The sequence below is a fragment of the Mustela nivalis genome (genome assembly GCF_964662115.1).
Source record: "Mustela nivalis genome assembly, chromosome: 6".
Taxonomy (NCBI): domain Eukaryota; kingdom Metazoa; phylum Chordata; class Mammalia; order Carnivora; family Mustelidae; genus Mustela; species Mustela nivalis.
In genome coordinates, this window is record NC_139025.1 from 22252666 (window position 1) to 22266515 (window position 13850).

At 37.7% G+C, this 13850-nt stretch overlaps 1 pseudogene across 1 annotated transcript in view; it reads left to right on the top strand.

Moving 5' to 3' along the window:
* LOC309868079 (zinc finger protein 346 pseudogene) overlaps positions 1-13218 on the top strand; it is a 101520-nt pseudogene extending 88302 nt beyond the window's left edge. Inside the window, exons 2-3 of the transcript in view lie at positions 11408-11499; positions 12508-13218. The product of the transcript in view is annotated as a zinc finger protein 346 pseudogene (transcript). The remainder of the gene's footprint in view (positions 1-11407; positions 11500-12507) is intronic.
* Positions 13219-13850: the final 632 nt, after the last annotated feature.

Consider the following 13850-nt stretch of genomic DNA (forward strand, 5'->3'; position numbering starts at 1 on the left):
CTTTTTAATCTGGCTTCTTTCTTTTTTGAAGATTTTTTTTTTTTTGAGATTTTTTTCTATGTCTTAACCAGTGTGAGTAGTTCATTTTATTTTTATTTTTTTCTATTTTTATTTCAATTTTTTAAAAAGATTTATTTTAGTGACAGAGAGAGAGAGCAGGCATGCTCATGCAAGTGGGGGGGGGCAGGGCAGAGGTAGAGGGAGAGAGAGTATCTCAAGCAGACTGCTGGCTCCCCCCAGCCCTGCTGAGTGTGGAGTCCAGAATGGGGCTTGCTCTCATGACCCTGAGATCATGATCTGACCTGAAATTAAGAGGCGGAAGTTTAGCTGACTGATCCACCCAGGTGCTCCTCATTTTATTTTTAAATTGTATTATTCGATGAAACAATATAATTCTGTTTATCCACCCACCATTTCATGGAAACTATTTCCAGTTTTTGTTTATTATAAATTAAGGTTGTATGAATGTTAGGTATATGTCTTTGTGTGGACATATATTGTTCTTATCTGTTAGGTAATACCCAGAATTGAATGGCTGGATTTTAGGTGTATACTTAACCTTTAAAAAAGCTACCATAATGCAGGGTGCCTGGGTGGCTCAGTCAGTTAAGCATCTGCCTTTGGCTCAGGTCATGAACCCAGGGTCCTGGGATCAAGTCCCACATTGGGCTGCCTGCTCCACATGGGGTCTGCTTCCCCAGTGCCCCTCCTTCCACACATTCTCTCAATCTCTCTCTCGAATAATAAATAAATAAAATCTTTAAAGAAAAAAAAGGAAAGGGAAGAAGCATTTCCTGCATGCAAAGGATACTGCTTAGTGGGGAGCCCGCTTCTATCCCCGCTCTGCCCCAACCCCCACTCCCTCCCTCTCTCTCTCTATGTCTCCTGACATGTAGAATTTGTTCTAAATTAGAGGAGAGTAGATTGTCTCAGAGACATTCTTAAATCCATAAAGATTATGACCTTAATCACATAAATTTTATTAACAAAGTTTGGTTGCTTTCAATTTTTATTTAATCACTTCCAGGTTCATATTTTTGTCATATTTTTTAAATTAGAAATTCTCATTATATTAAATTTAGAAAAAGCAACATATTTTCCTTATACATGTATACATTCTTACATGGAGTTACTAACATGCTTTTAAAAGTCTGAGCCAGTTTACCCAGGATCTTTCAGCTGCTTTAGAGAAATGTGTGCAAAAATTTAAAAGTCTCGTGTATTTACCTTTATTAATTAGAAAAAGAATATAATGATTTATACATATTGGTTAGACTGAGTCTATAGGTTGAAAACTGAAATTCTTTTTCAACTATTGATAACCCAACATGGATTTTTGATTCAGGATTTATTGCTAACCTTGCAACAATATTTTTTATAAAATGAAGCATTTGCTATTTTCTTTTTTAAAGTTGTCCCTAGGATGCCCTTGTAAGTGGAAGGCTTAATAGGTTTTACTGCTGTGAATTATTTTCACCAATACTTGAGTACATAACATAATACATACTAAAAGTGCTGAGTCTATTCTTTGAACTAGTATAAGTTACATTATTAAAAAACCTTGCTCAGTTTCTCAGTTTTTTTGTTCATATTTGATTTCAGAACATTCTGTATTTTTTTTCGACTGAGCAAAGCTTAAAACTTATGGATTGATCAATACTTTATGCACTTTTGAACTTTGACATCGGGTCCTAAAGAATAAATGTTCTTTTTGTTCTTGTGTATAAGAGTATATTATTTGGTAGATGTTTTTATTTTAGTCTTATCTAAGCAACTGATCCATGTGGAGGGAATAGGTTAATATCTCCATTCAACCACACATATTTTTATACATCTCAAGCCAGTTATTTTCCATTCTGCCTAATCAGGCTAAATTTAAAAAAGTAGAGAAGCCAAATCTCCATTTCCCCTTTGGATTCCCATTAGTTAGTTGGATGCGACTCAAATAGGAAGAATTTTTCTTTTCTTGCTGTTCTCAAAAATAACTGGCCCCTAAAGACCAAACAGAAGAAATGTATTTGGAATATCAAAATAAATGCAGTCAAGTTTTGATTGAGTTAGAGGGATCTTCTTTCACATATTAAGATAGAACATTGTTATCAAAGAAATAACGAACAGATCTAGGAGAATTAACATGTGGCTACAGTGAGTGAAAGCCATCCATTAATCCTCAAATGGGTTAGAAATATTATGGCAGAAAAATTGTTTAAGGGTGACCTAAAATGATTTAAATAATAGCAATAAATGCTAACATAAAGAAAATGTAGAATATTATAGAGGTCCACAAATGACTGTCTCCAGTGGGAAACAATAGGAATCTTGAAGGAAAGAATCCAAGAAGCATATTCTCATCCAGATGCCAGACAAAATTTTCTAATAGAGCTGAGCATCTTATTTCTTATTTCTTATTATCTCCTTATTTCTGAGTCATTACAATAATTAGAATGTGCTGTAGTGATGACTGTGGGTATCTCCACAGGGGACAGTGTCTTTGGGTTTATGGCCTTGACCTATGTGGGTTGTGGCAAAGCTATTAAATGACCACAAGTTATAGTCAATAGTAATTGAGATCAAAAATCACATTTGTGACTTACATAGGAACGATGCTTGCCAGTCATATCAAGACTCCTAAGCAATCCATTTGTTTTTGTTTTGCTTAGGTTTTTGGCATGGCTATTCCTAGCAGACATTAAGCAAAATCAAACTATGCATTAGATATGTAAGATGGCAAGTGTGGGCAACCCTAGAGGGATGAAAGGAAATGAAGGGCTGGCTTAGCACAGGAGTTTTTATTTAATTTAATTAATTAGTTAATTAATTAATTTAATTTTTATTGTGTTATGTTAGTCACCATACATGCATCACTAGTTTTTGATGTGGTGTCCCAAGATTCACTGTTTTACAGGACTGAGGGTGACCTAAGCATCTTAGTGGGAAGATTGGATGACTTTCCAGTCAGGCCACAAAGAGGGGGAATGATAGGGCACCTGGATTTGCTCAGTTAAGTGACCGACTCCCTGATTTTGTCTGTGGTCGTGATCTCATGGGTCCTGGAGTCAAGACCTGGGTCAGTTCCCCACCGAGCAGGGAGTCTGCTTGAGATTCTCTCTCTTCCTCTCCCTCTGTCTCTCTCCTGGGGTGTGCAAGCTCTTGCTCCCTTTCTCAAACAAATAAATCCTGAAAAAAAAAGAGAGAGAGAGAGAGGGAAAATGGCAGAAACTACAAAATCACAAATGAATCTTTTTTCCATGGAATTGGCAAAAATTGCAAAAGCTGATTGAGCAGCAGCTTATGAGGGCAAGACTGTAATTTTAGAAGATGACAAATCTTAGCTGATTGTAGCAGAAGCAGCCAATGGCTGGTGACGGGCCGTAAGTAGAGGGGGCCGTGTTTCAGAGAGCTGTTCTGTCTGCTCTCGGGATTCAGGGCAGTCTTCCTGTGAGTGAAGGCAATGAGTCAGAGACCCTGGTGGAGTTACATTCAGTGGAATCCATCAGAAAAACCAACACTGACACATTTCACACAATTCTGTTACGAAACAGCACTACATTCAGCTTGCTCTTGTGGGCAAGGTAAATGGTTTTATAGATATGAGAAGTACACATTTTAATGCTTTCTGTATGTGTACAGAGATTTCTATTTTAGCTAAACTTCTTAATATTGCTGCATGAGATAATTTTCCTCCCATCTTTTAATAATTCTGTGTTTCTGGAAGAGGGACTCGACCACATCCAAGCGTCCCATAAATGAGTTTACCTGGAGAAATTCTTGAAAGGTTGTATGAATTGTGGTATTACCTATACTATTTTGTACTTGAAAAGCAAGTGTAACAATCTGAGACTTGATTCTTTTTCAATAGGTTGGAAAGAAAGGGAGGAAGGTGTGTGGAATTGGCAGAAAATCACTAAGAGCAGGATGACTCACAGGCAGGCCTGACATCCTAAGGGTGGGACAAGTTCTAATGATGACTGTACTAGAATTCTGAGCCGTCTCAGCATAGCCCTGCAAAGTGGGCACTGTGTAGACACGGGAAACAGATTCTACAGAATCAGGAATGGGAATGCTTACGTAGGTGAGTTCTTTCCACAGGTAACTGATCCCTGGGCTCTGGACCAGGGTGCTAGGAAGTACGTTTTTTCTGGAAACAGGTTCATGGTGACTAGAACTTTGGTGTAGAGACCTCAGCAGAAAGAGGGTCAAGTTCACTTAGACTTTGCTTTACTTCTCTTCCACTCCGGATATACACAGACACAGCAAAGCAGTTAATGCTCTTACTGCGTCATCATGCAGATATTATCTTGATGCATCCAAATTACCTTTCCCAGCTGTATTTCATTTATATAATTCACCACCATTTTACTATTTTAAATTTTTCTTTATATATATAGTTTTGTCATTGTTGTTTGTTGGTTTGTTTATGACTCTTAAGGAAAAAGTGTCAGCTGCTCTCTGTAGAGTCCTCTCTTTGGAGGAGGACTTAATTGTCCTAGAAAGGTCATGTTCTCCTTTGGTTATTTGCAAATGTAGTATTCATTGCCCTAGGAGATAGGTTGATAGGACTTTATATGCTTTATTCTTAGCTTTGTTTCTTCTTACTGTTGTTGTTGTTGTTTTCTTTTTTATTGATCCAGTTAGTAATGACTTGTCACCCAAACTCCTAAGGCTTTGATAATTAAATTAATGGTTGTACTGTAAGATGAAATTATGCGCATGTGCTTATGGATCTTTGAGAAAGAAAAATTAACACAAGTTTACATTTTATTTATTTATTTTGGGGGGGTATTTGCTTATTTATTTTTATTTATTTTTAAAGATTTTATTTATTTATTTGACACACACACACACACAGAGATCACAAGTAGGCAGAGAGGCAGGCAGAGAGAGGAGGAAGCAGGCTCCTTGTTGAGCAGAGACCCCCCCCCCCCCATGTAGGGCTCATCCTAGGACCCTGGGATCATGACCTAAGCCAGAGGCTTTTAACCCACTGAGCAACCCAGGAACCCCTGCTTATTTATTTTTAAATTAACATACAATGTATTATTTGTTTCAGGGGTACAGTTCTGTGAATCATCAGTCTTACACAATTCACAGTACCCACCATAGCACATACCCTCTCCAATTATGTTTTAAATATCTACATGCTAATAAAATTCAACAAGCAGGGGTCATTTTCTTATTTGATACATTTTTTATGTTTACCTGATAAGCATGAACAACCCCCAAATGCCCCTTCATTTGTATGATCATCTCCCTTTTGAGTGTAAGTGGAATCCATGAAAATGATATTATCACCCCCAAGATTATTTGTTAAATCATACGGCAAAAGGAGGATATCTGGGTGTGCCTAATTTAGTTATAAGTGTCTTTTAAAATGAAGAGTTTTTTGTTTGTTTGTTTGTTTTAGCAGATTGTAGAAAGGGAAGACAGAGTCAAAGCATAAAGATTTGGCACACTATAGCTTGCTTGTGGATACAAGGGGGCCACATGACAAAAAATACAGGGGGCTTCTGGAAGCTCAAAGTGGGTTCTTGGTGATAGGCAGCAAGATAATGAAAACCCATCAGTCCTATTAATGCAAGGTTGCTGACGACGACTTGAACCAGCACTGTGATTCTGGGTCAGAGCTCGGTCTGACTGACACCTTGATTTTGACACCTTATGAGACCATAAGCAAAGAGCCTCGTCAGACCCACCTGGACCTGTGACCCTACAAGACAATAAATGGGTATTGTTTTAAGCCGCCAAGTTTGTGGTAACTAGCTACATAGCGATAGAAAACTAATAGAATCTACTATATGCTCTGTGTGAAGTGTTGAAATCACAGATGGTTAGATCACTGTCACTTTTGAGATGTTTACAGCAGAGTAAACAAGACAGATGCAGAAACATCAAATAATATAATAATGTATCAAACCCAATGATAGAACTTGGCTATAAAATACTATGAAAATGCAGATACATGGTACAAATGCTATCTAGGGAAATCAGGAGATTTTCAAGAGACTGTGATTGTTAGATTCTATAATGAAAAGTAATATGTAATAGGGATAAACAATATTACCAGGCAAAAGAGATGTAGATTCTTAGTGCATGAATATTCACAACCTTGCAAAACCGATTGAAGTCAGAATAAAGGTCAGTTTCCATTTTATAAGAAATCATCTGGTGTGAGTGTGAGTGTACCGTAGTGTTTGGAGAAGCGGTTCTATTTCAGAATATCCATTTTATCATGTTGCAGAGAGATTTCCTCCAAGCACATTTTGATTAAGCAGTACTGATCATCAATGAGTAACTTAATTGAATTTCTATGATGTATTTAATGGCTTCCCTAGCTCAGGAAAGTTAAGTTTTAAGCCTTGAAAACTGCTCTATGAGTTAAGATTAGATTCAGCTGGGGGTGACTCAAACCTCAAATAACAATAACTTAAAACCTCAAGTAAGGCAGGCATTTAATTCTCTGTCATGTAAAAGTCTTGAGGTTGGCAGCTGGGTGGGAGTGGTCATGGCAAGTTCATGGTGTCAAGGATCTGAGCTTCTCTGACTCTGAAGCAAGTGTGCATTATATTTCCAAGGTTGTCTAAAGATCATTTGTCTTTTAGAACGCCAGGATTTATATTATATTCCATTCAGTGGGAAAGAGAAAGGATGACATGCTAACCTTCCTTTCACATCTCAGTAAGGTTTTTGTTTAGAAATTACGTATATCACTTCCATTTATCAGTTCTTGATCGGATCTTTTCCACAAAGTCACTAGCTGTGAGGAAGACTAAGGAATGTAGTGCTATTTCAGATGGCCGTATGCACTACTAAGTCAGAGATTTTAACACTGTATGTTATACAAGCTATGCACCGTGTTACAAGTAACAAAAGTAAGTGCCCACATATTTTCTTTAAGTTTTAAATTTAAGTTGGCTTTAAGAAAAGCTGAATTATTTTCAACATCATTGTGGTGTTTTAAAATGCTATCAAGATGCCATTTCCCAAACTTCTTAACTTCAGGTGATAGTAGGTCATTTAGCAATGAAATTGGAAGAAAGTATAGGTGTAGAGAGAACTACACTTAAAAATAGACTAAATAACAGTTATTCATTTTTAAAAGGAGAGCATAAAATATACAATTTTCTGGGATATAGTGTTATTTCTTCACCTTTAAGCACTGGACATTCAGAAGAATCAGTTTAAAGTCTAAAGGTGCATTACTGACATAATAATTAGAGTGCATGCTGTTAAGAAGACCATGGACAAGAATGTATAAAGAATTTATATAGCTTACAGAAAAAAGTTGAATTCAGCAAATATAACTTGGCTAAAGATGGCAAAGGCTCTTTTATGGGAGCTTGAGTGAGCATGATATACAAACAGGTAGATTTTTTCTTCTTGTAATTATTCTTTCCCCCTTCCCTTCCCGTCCCTTCCCCTCTTCCTTCCTTACTTCCTTCCAATCAGCAGAGAAGTTTTCTTTCTTTTAAGGTAAAACAATTAAACTGCATCCAAGGCCTAACTTAAAGATTCGAACCAAGGGCGCCTGGGTGGCTCAGTGGGTTAAGGCCTCTGTATTTGGCTCAGGTCATGATCTCAGGGTTCTGGAATCGAGCCCCGCATCAGGCTCTCTGCTCAGCGCAGAGCCTGCTTCCCCCCTCTCTCTGCCTGCCTCTCTGCCTGCTTGTGATATAAATAAATAAAATAAATAAATAAATAAAATCTGTCAAATAAATAAATAAAATCTTAAAAAAAAAAAGATTCGAGCCAAAATAGCCATTATTCCTTATTCAGGACTTGAAGAGTGTCTAAGAGTACATGTCACTTGGATAGCAACTTGGATGAGTGTTGGTTAAGTCTTCCCCAGAAAAGAAGTGGGTTAGAAGTAAATAGCTACCCTCTGGTGGTCTTGAATATAACAACTTAGAGTACTGTAATAGATGTGAAAAACAGCAGCTTAACAGTCACTGGGGGAGCAGAATGAATTTGGAGAGCCTCAAAAAGCTTCATCCCCAGAGAATTTTTACTACTTGATCTGTTTAGCAGCTTCCTGATCTTGTCTTTATTGGCAGAATCTGTCTTTATTCATTATAACTCAGAACTTGATGAGGAATGTTCTATCCACAGGATATTTGTCACACACACACACACACACACACACACACACACACACACACACATCAGTGGCAGTCATTTAACACCATAGATGAGGCAAAGAAGAAGATGGCCAAAAATCTTCAAAGGAAAATCTGGGAATGAGAAACAAAAGGCAGAGTTGATGGAATTATATTAAAACAAATATGATTCAACTATATGCTTACCTATAAAATCATACTTTAAGCTTGAGGACAAAATGAGATTGAACTTACAAGGAATTTCAACTCAGGTCATGATCTCAGGGTTGTGAAATCGAGCCCTGTGTTGGGCTCCACACTGTGCTTACAGCCTGCTTAAGATTCTCTCTCCCTGTCCCTCTCCCCCTCCCCTACCTCAACTTGTGCATGCATGTTCTCTTTTTCTCCCTAAAAACAAAACAAAACAAAAGCAACAATAAAAAACTCCTCCAAAGATGAAAAAAGATATACCATGCAAAGTAAACAAAAGAGAACAAAAGTGCCTCACTAATGACTACATTAAAAAGACTTTAAGGTAAAAATTATTCTTGGAGATTAAAAAAGACGTTTATAATGATAAAAAGGGTCAATCCATCAAAGAGACATTACATTATAAATATATATGCACCCAACAATGAAGTCCCAGAATGCATGAAGCAAAAAGTGATAAAATTGAAGGGTAAGCAAATAATTCAACAATAATAGTTGTAGAACTCAATAGCCCATTTCCAACAATTGATGGAACAACCAGTAGATCAACAAGGAAATAAAAGATATGAACAACACAGCAAGCCAATTAAATTTAATAGACATACAGAGAACACTCCATCCAACAACAGAGTACACATTCTTCTCAAGTACACATGGAATATTCTTCAGGATAGACCATATATTATGCCAAAGAACAAGCCAGAATAAATTTAAAAGGAATGAAATCATACAAAGTGTGTTCTCTGACCACAATGGGCTGAATTTAGAATTAAAAACAAAATTATTAAACTTTTTTAAAATTCATAAATATGTGGAAATTAACATACTTCTAAATAGCAATGGGACAAAGGAGAAATGTATGTAAAAAGTAAGAAAATACTTTGAGATGAAAGAAAATGATAATACAAGATATCAAAAGTTATGGAATGGATTTGAAGACGTGCTCAAAGGGAGATTTTTTTTAGCTATGAGCACTTATATTCAAAAGTTAGAACAAAAAAGGAAGACCTCAAATCAATAACATAATATTAAGAAACTTGAAAAAATACACACTAAATCCAAAGTAAAAAAAAATGAAGGAAATAAAGATTAGAGTGGAAATAAATGAAATAGAGAATAGAAAAAAGTCAACAAAACCCATATTTGTTTCTTTGAAAAGATAAACAAAGTTGACTAGCCCAGATAGGCCAAGAAAAAAAATGCAGAAGTTTCAAATTGTTAAGTGAGGAATTAAGAAGAAAACATCATTACCTACTTTACAGAAATAAATATGATTATAAGAGGACACTATGAACAACTGAATATCAACAAGTTAGGTAATTTAGATGAAAGGGACAAAACCCCAGGAAAATGCAAGCTACTAAAACTCAAGAATAGAAAATCTGAATAGCCCTAAAATAAATGTAAAAATTCGTACATTAACACCTTCCTCTGAGGAAAAATCTAGAATTCACTGATGAATTCTGGCAAATACTTAAAGAACAAATAATGCCAATTCTTCACAAACTCTTCCAAAAAAAAAAAAAAAAATCAAAGAACAATTACTCTGATGCCAATACCAAAGATATTACAGGAAAAAGAAAATTAAAGACCAGTATCCATTACAAATAGCAACACAAAATCCTCAACAAAATGCTAGTTAACTGAATCCTGCAGAATACAAAAAGGATTATATATATAATGACCAAGTGGGATTTATTCAGGGAATGCTAGATTGATTTAACATGTGAAAAACAGTCAGCATAATATGTCATAATAGAATAAAGGACATAAACTACATGGTAATTTCAATAAATGTAGAAAAGTAATTTGACAAAATCAAACACTGTTTCATGACGAAAACAGTCATTGACCTAGAAATAGAAGAAAACTTCCAGGAAAACCTACAACTGACAGCATACTCAATGGTGAAAGACTGAATATTTTCTCGGCGCCAGATCAAAACAAGACAAGATGTCCGCTCTCACTGCATATTCTAACCGGGCATTTAGAAAAGAAAAAAGAAGTAAATAGCATAGAGGTTGGAAATGGCGAATTAAAACTGTTTTCATCTCAGATACTGATTAGAGGAAAGGGAGGAAGGAAGAAAGGGAGGAAGGACAGAAGGGAGAAAAGAAAGGAAGAAAAGCAAGCCAGCAAGTGAGCAAGCAGGCATCTAGGTTGGAAATAAGAACCCTCTATTCTCAAGTGATGATTTTATATGTAGAAAATCCTCAAGAATCCATGAAGAACTACCAGAATCAATAAAAAAAAATTTTCAACAAGATTTCAAGATATAAGATCAATATACAAAAATGTTTAGTATTTCTATACACTAACCATGAACATTCTAAAAATGAAATTAAGAAAAGGATTTACTTACAACAGTGTCAAATGGAATAAACTATATGAATGAAGTAAACAGAAGTCTGTGAAACTTTTACATTAAAATCCATAAAACATTGTTGAATGAAACTGAAAAAGAATAAATGAATAGAAAGACATCCATGTTCGTAGAGCAGAAGATAGTATCTTAAAGATGACGTTATTCTTCAAATTGATCTACAGATTCAAAGCACTCTCTTTTTGGGAGGATTTGAAAAGCTGATCTTCAAATTCATATGGAAATGCGAGGGACACAAATAGGTTTAATGCATAACACAGTAACATTTTATAAATAGAAACAATCATATTTTGGAGAAATCTGCTCTACCCTGACCTTTTTACAACTTGAGGAACCTTTGAGGTTGAGTCTATTGTTCAAGAAAGAATAAATACAAAATGACCATCTCTCCCTCTCTTCCTTACTGAAGATAAACCATCAGTTTGGTTCAGAGACAAAATAGCAAGTGCTGGCATAAAATAGAACAGAAGTATTTTAAATTAGGACCCAGGGGCCACCGGAGGGTGTTTATAAAACTTCTGCCCCCAAGAGTTCTCCCTGAAATGAACTGACATGTCTTTCTCATTGTGGGAGAATGCAGCATAGCAGTTTGGTTTTTAAAATGTCTCGTGCTCTGCAGTTCTTCTTAGCAGCCCAGTGAGAGAAATGCAAGCTGCTGCCTTGAATTTAACCGACAGAAATGAATAATGCTCATTCAGAGAAATGTCCTGTATTTTGTCAGATGCCATGCTCTGCACAGCCTCCTCTCCATGGGACAGCCAGACAGCATGCAGTGCCACGGTGCACAGGTTAGCAGCTGGAAAAGAAATCATGGCAAGCCAAGGCTGAATTGCAATCCAGGGAGGAAAGATGGATATAAAGATTCACAGTCCTGAAGAAATGTAAGGGAAATAAGTACTCTAATAGGCACTGACATGATGCTGTTCATTACAGGTCAGTTTCTGAAGTTAGTGTATGTCTTTATTCCTGCACTCCCTGTTGATAAAGCCAGATGTGGTTTAGGTATGGATAAGAGAAGCTGCTGTGGTTGAGAGAATGGGCTTTGGGGGAGATAAACCTGGGCTTGGGTTCTATCTCTGGAACTTGAAGAGGCCGAGTAACATGGCCAAGCCCTCACAGTTATTCTGATATAGTTTCATCAACTGCAAGACACTGAAAACAACAAGAGTTTTCTTCAGAGGTTTGCTGGAAGGATTAAATTATCTAAGGCAGATAATGTGTTTTTTTGCAAGTGACAATTATTAATATTAGCTTTTATTAAAGATGTACCCGATTTTTATCTTACATCATTATTTTAGCCAGGCTTCCTAGATTTCCAGACTCTTGAGCTCCATCCCCTTAAACAAGTAAGAGATTGGTTTGGCAGAGCTGGGAAGAATTATTCCCCAGAAGTTATCCCAGTCCTGGACTATGACTACCATTCCAAGCCCTTAAATTCTATGGAAAATGGATTTTAATTGGTTTTTCAGGATGAAAAGATAGGAGATTCTCTTAGTTACTAAATTCAAAGAATACGCACATTCTCAACTAGAAAGGAGAATAACAGAATTCAGGTTATTCTGACATACTCATCTTGTAAGGAGGTCAAATGATGGTGTGTGTTGGGTGGGGGTGCTGTTAGGCAGTGCTTATTATATATTAATTTTTTCTTTTAAAGATGCAGAAAGTAGAGACCAAGGGTAATGAGTGGCTGCCAGCTGATTCAGGCTTGCGGGAAAGATGGAGTGTCCTTGGTTGTGTACCATGGGGTCCGAGGACCCTGGAGGGCCCAGGCCATACAAGAAAGAGCTCAGAGCAGCGGGGACGGGAACAGAGGGCTAGAGGGTGCACTGCCTGTGGGCAGCAGTCTCCTGGGCCCAATCAGTGGGGAGGGAGAAAGTGGAGCACATGATTCAGAACTCCTGTCTGTTGACTTGCTCATTTCTGAATACCAGAAGCTGGCACACTTCCAGGCAAAAAAAAACCCCCAAAAAACAAAAACAAAACAAACAAACAAACAAACAAAAATGCCAACAAAGCGAATGTCTTCTTAGCAATCATGGAATGGAGGTGTTAAAGGGGGAAACAAAGAAGCTATATGCAGATCAGAAGACCTGCAGAAGCAAAGACAAGAACCAGTGCTGCCCCATTTGTAACATGACCTTTTCATCCACTGTTGTGGCCCAGGGGGAAGATCCATGCAAAGAACTTAAAGCTGAAGCAGCAGTCCATTAGTGTAGAAGGCTTGCACCAGAATAGAGCTGATAGACCAAGACAAGTTCTGCAGCTTCTGCCAGGTGACTTTCAAAGACCCTGTCATGGCTCCACAACCTTATGTGGGCAAGAAACACAGGAAATAGGAAATCAAGCTCAAACTCATGGCACACTATGAGCGGCTGGTCAGCCTACTGTCCTGACTCATCAGCTGGGAAGGGCTACCCCTGCAAGATATATAAGATAGTCCTGAACTCTATAGAATAGTATCAAGTTCATGTCAGTGACTTCAAACACAAGAGCCAGTCACCAAGCCAATGGCATCACATCTGGGGCTAGATTCCAATGCAAAAGCAGCCATTTTAGAAAGACTTCACCCTTTTGGAAAACTAGAAGTGTTTCTGTCCAGCATCGGAGGCTGAGCCAGCTGTGATCTTGCTTCCCATGACCCAGTCTGCACTGGGCTCCTTCCTCCTCCTTTCTTATACCTGGAGAACTCATAGGCTTAAGGCAGGAGTGGGCCAGAGATAGCATCTGATTGATCTAGACAAATCAACCCTTGCTCTTCCCCTTTGGAATGGGCCCTACAGGTCAGGATAAGGGAAAAGGATGGATCTTGAGAGGACTTGGGGCTGCCCAGGATGCTAGTTTGGGGGATGGCTTTCCCCATTCCCAGGTTCTCTTGGCTGTATGTCATAAGCCCTATGCCTGAGTTTCCCCTGAAGGTCAGTTTTGAATCAGTTTCCAGTTAAAGAACTGAACTCTCCTGGGAAACCTGAAGCTTTCACACCAGACCTTGGCCTAGGTGGGAAAGGGCAGTTGGAAGTGGCTGTGTTATAGAAGGTTGGAGCTAACATGATACTCCCTCTTTTCCCAAAACAGGCAGGCTTTCCTGAGACTGGGACCAGATACTGGCCAGTTATACAGCTTTCTGCCCACTGTAAATTCTCCTGAAGCAATGATAGAGTCCT